Here is a 5,281-nt window from a genome sequence, read left to right as displayed (position 1 = left end):
TGCAAATAAAATGTCAGGTCGGCTTGCAGTTAAGTAAAGTAGACTACCTATCGCGCTCCGATAATGTTTTAAGTCTACTGATTTTCCATTAGGATCATCATCTAGGATTGTGTTTACGGCCATAGGTGTTTTTATTTCTTTAGTATTTTCCATTCCAAATTTTCTAAGTAACTCCTTAGTATATTTTTGTTGATAAATATAATTTCCTTCATTTGTTTGTTTGACTTGTAACCCTAGAAAATAAGTTAATTTTCCTACCAGACTCATTTCGAATTCGTGTTCCATTAGGTTTGTAAATTCGTTTAAAAACTCTGAGTTTGTTGAACCAAAGATGATATCATCTACATAAATTTGAGCTATAAAAATATCTTCTTTTATTGATTTCACAAATAGTGTTGGGTCAACTTGACCTTGGTTGAACCCTTTAGAGATTAAGTAAGAAGTTAGTCTTTCATACCATGCCCTAGGTGCCTGTTTAAGTCCATATAATGCCTTTTTTAATTTGTAGACATAATCAGGGTGTTCTAGGCTTTCAAAACCAGGTGGCTGACCTACATAAACTTCTTCTTTTATTAATCCATTAAGAAAGGCAGACTTGACATCCATTTGGTATAGTTTGAATCCTTTATGGGCTGCATAGCTTAGTAACATTCTAATGGACTCTAGTCTAGCTACCGGGGCATAAGTTTCATCATAGTCAAGTCCTTCAACTTGACTGAACCCTTTGGCAACTAACTTGGCCTTGTTTCTAGTAATTTCTCCGGTTTCACTTAACTTGTTTCTAAATACCCATTTGGTTTCTATTATTTTCTTATCGTTAGGTGGAGGTACTAGGTCCCAAACTTCATTGCGCTCAAATTGAGCTAATTCTTCTTGCATAGCTATGACCCAGTCTGGGTCAAGTAGGGATTCAGCTACAGTTTTGGGTTCAATATTTGAGATTAACGAGATTTGACTTAGGTTTCTGAAAGATGACCTAGTTTGGACCCTAAGGTTTGGGTCACCAATTATTTGATCAGTAGGATGGTTTGGGTTGACTCTTATGGTTCTAGAAGGTTGACTTTCTTGTAGTTGCTCTTCTTCTTCATGATTTTGGGTTTGGTTTGTTCCTTCAGAATTGATATGTTCGTGAACAGGGTCAACTGGTTGAGGTTGGGCTTGTTCTAGGTTTTGATTGGATTCTTTGAATTTTACATTGGTGGTTTCCTCAATTCTTAAGGTAACTTTATTATAAATTCTGTAGCCTCTGCTATTCAGAGAGTACCTTAGAAAAATTCCATTTTCTATTTTGGAAGTGAATTTGCCTAAGTGTTCTCTAGTATTTAGGATAAAGGCTGGGCAACCAAATACCTTAAAGTGTTTTATATTAGGTTGTTTGTTGTAAAATATTTCAAAAAATGTTTTATTGTGTTTTTTGTTTAGTGTTGTTCGGTTTTGTACATAGCAGGCTGTACTAACAGCTTCTGCCCAAAAATATTTAGGTAAGTTGTATTCGTTTAGCATAGTTCTAGATGCTTCAAGTAAAGTTCTATTTTTCCTTTCTACAATTCCATTTTGTTGGGGAGTTTTAGGGCAAGAAAATTCATGATGGTAGCCATTTTCAAGGCAAAATTTATCAAAATTATGATTTTTAAATTCTCCTCCATTATCACTTCTGATTCTTTTAATTTTTATGCCTTTTTCATTTTCAATTTGTTTGCAGAAATTTGTAAAAATTTCAAAGGTTTCATCTTTATTTTTTAAGAATTTGACCCAAGTGAACCTAGAATAGTCGTCTCTTATAACTAAACAGTATAGACTTCCATTTATTGATTTAACTCCATGGGAGTCAAATAGGTCTAAGTGTAAAAGTTCTAGGACTGAGTTGGTTTGGGATTCATTAATTGGTTTGTGGGTAGATTTTGTTTGTTTGCCTTGTTGACAAGCATTACATATCGTTAAATCTAAGTTAGGTAATTTTGGTAAGCCTCTAACTAGACCATTTAATTTACTTATGTTTCTGAAATGTGTGTGTGACATTCTTCTATGCCATAACCAGGTTTCTTCTTTTTGTGTTAAATAACACTTGACTGAAGAAGTGGTTAAGTTAATGGCATAGATATTGTCTTTTCTAAAGCCTTTTAGGCTTATAGTTGGATTATCTAGATGTTTGATCAAACATTCTGTGGATAGAAATTTTACCTTATACCTAGTGTCACATAATTGACTTATGCTCAGAAGATTGTATTTAAAATTTTCAACAAGTAGAACATTTGTAATTATGAAATCTATTTTTAATTCAATATTACCTATACCAATTACCTTGAGTTTACCGTTGTTTCCAAAGGCAACTGTTCCTAGGCTTTTGTAGGTTAATTGAGTGAACTTGGTGTGATCTCCAGTCATATGTTTGGAGCAACCACTGTCCAAAATCCACTTGGTTTCCTACAACAAGTAGGATTTTTATGTTAGTCTTAGTTTATCAATTTTTAATCAATCATTATTTAAGAAAAAAAATCTTAATTTTAAAATTTTGAAATTAATTTAAGTTTAAAATTTTGAAGTTAATTTTTGAATTTTGAAAATAATTTGAGTTTAAAATTTTGAAATTAATTTAAGTTTAAAATTAATTTAAGTTTAAAATTTTGACGTTAATTTAAAATTTTGAAGTTAATTTAAGTTTAAAAATAAAATTTTGAAAATAATTAGAATTTTGAAATTAATTTTAACCTTTATTCATCTCACCTGATCTATATTATCAATCAGGGAATCCTATGATTTTGTGAGATGAAATTGGTTTGATTACAGACTCTTGGTTTAACTTGTGTTAGATTCAGACTTAGCTTTGGTTTCCACAAATAGGCATTCTTCGGATAAACTTCTAAGCTTGGTGAGTCACAAGGACATCATTAGAAGTAACCAACCTTTCGAGGTTTTCCGAATAGTCCTATCCACGGAACTTAGTACTAAATCTCGGTCTAACTGGTTAGGATTCGTTTAAGGGTAGCTTCGGTCAGTTCCACTTGGCCAAATGCACCAGATCGAAGCCATATCTTTCTAGACATGCGATGCCCAAGCTTCCCTAACGTACTATCATCCAAAAACTTCACCAGTACCATGATTCCAGTTAAACTTTGGTCTCTCTTTAACTAATCCTAATTACCCTGCCGGGTTAGTTTGTTTTGGGTTACCCTGTCGGGTATGTTAGTTTTGGAGGTGCCAGCTATTCTGGAGCCTCCCCTTGAATTATTGGCCATTAGTTTAGATTTTGGGTTTGTATCGATTCTTTTTATAGTTATAATCAACTTGGTGATAATCTAAATTTTGTTGAGTTTTGAATTTTGATTTTAATTTAGATTTATATTTTAGTTTTTGATCTGATTTATTCAAGTTTATATAATGTATTTTATCTTTAGGTATATAGAATTGATTAAGTCCTACTTGCGTGGTTAAGCACGCTTTCGGGACCCAAGCTTGTTTAGTTGCTTTGTGTTGGGTTAATAATGATTTAAAGGTTTTGTTTGAGTTTGACTTATATCCAAGTCCGGTTTTATTATAGCATGCCTTTTGGTTATTTAGAATTAAATCTAAATTTTAGATCTTGTTGTGAATTTTCCAACATTTCCTTTAACTTATTAAGTTCATTTTTAATGATAAATTCTCCTCCTCAAGTGTTCGATCTTGAGTTGGATTCGAATTTTTTAATTGTTCCTTGAGGTTTTGATTTTCCTCAAGAAGCGATTTATTTTTATTTTCCAATTTAACTAATTTTTTATTCAAACACGAGATAATTCTAAAGAATTTACGATTTAAGTTTAGGTATACCTCTTTGGAACCTTCTGAAACGAGTACGGACTCGTGGCTCGATTCGGGTTCGGACCCGTCTTCCGATTCCTCTTCGCGAGCCATCAGCGCGAGGTGACTTTGGTGCTTTTGCCTTTCTCCTTCCGATTCGTCCGAGGAGGAATCGTCCCATGTTGCTTTGAGGGCTTTCTTCTTTGTTGACTTTGGTTTGTCAAGTTTCAATCTTGGGCATTCGTTCTTGTAGTGCCCCTTTTTGTTACATCCGAAACATGTGACACTTCTTGAGTCGGCTGGCGAACTGATCTTCTGAAGATCCTGTTTGCTGAAGCTTCTCTTTTTCCTGGTGAATATTTTCCTTACCAGGTTCACCAGGTGTTCTTCGTCTTCAGAGTCTTGATCGGAATCTTCTTCGGATTCGGGCTTGTTCTTCTTTTCTTTAGAGGAACCTGCAAATAAAGCTACACCTTTCTCGACCCCGGTGTTAGTTTGCTCATGAAGTTCTAATTCACAAAAGAGTTCGTCCAATTTTAATTTAGATAAATTTTTTGAAATTTTGTAGGCATCTACGATTGATGCCCACAAATTATTTCGCGGAAAAGCATTTAACGCGTACCTGATTAAGTCTCGGTTCTCCATTTGGTGGCCTATCGCGTGGAGACCGTTGAGGATATCTTTGACCCTCGCGTGGAGCTGACTTGCCGTTTCTCCTTCCTGCATTTTTATATTAAAAATTCTATTTAACAGCAAATCTCTCTTTGTTACCTTCGCGTCGCTTGTTCCTTCGTGCAGCTCGATCAGTTTATCCCAAAGCTCCTTAGCATTTTGACGCGGTCCGACCCGGTTCAGTTCTTCTCGTGTTAGTCCGCAGTGTAGAGTATTGATGGCTTTGTTTTCAATTGATGCCTTTTTCTTCACATCATTTGTCCAGTCTTCAGGGTCTAGTATGTTCCCGGAGTTGTCTACTAGAATTTTGTAATCCCTTGTGACGCTCATCCATTGGTCGTAGTTTGTCTTCATGTAGACCTCCATTCTCCTCTTCCAGTACGAAAAGTCATCCCCGTTGAATAGAGGAGGACGTACTGTGCTGAAGCCTTCTTGTTGAGACATCATAACCTACACACACGAAATTAACTGGAAGAATATCCCAAGACTTCATCTTGGATTAGCAGTGCGGGAGAAACAGAAACTCTAAGTTGGTGTTGCACCAATTTAGATTTTAAATGCAAAAAAAATCTTCCAAAAAGATAATAATATCAGTTTTTTAAAAAAAATTCCACCCCCTATCTGTTTGGTGGTTGCACCAAATCAGAGCGGAACCTGGCTCTGATACCACTTGTAAGACCGTTAGATTCGATAGAGGGGGGGTGAATATCGATTCGAAAATCTCGAGTTAAAACGCAGCGGAAAAGTAAGGAAGTAAAGAGATGAACACGGTTGATTTTTACTTCGTTCGGAGCCTGTGACGACTCCTACTCGAAGGCCCGTACTCCTTGAGTAC

This window comes from Zingiber officinale, chromosome 6B (genome assembly GCF_018446385.1).
Source record: "Zingiber officinale cultivar Zhangliang chromosome 6B, Zo_v1.1, whole genome shotgun sequence".
Taxonomy (NCBI): domain Eukaryota; kingdom Viridiplantae; phylum Streptophyta; class Magnoliopsida; order Zingiberales; family Zingiberaceae; genus Zingiber; species Zingiber officinale.
The sequence above is the reverse complement of the archived record's forward strand: the minus strand, read 5'-3'. Positions refer to the sequence as shown.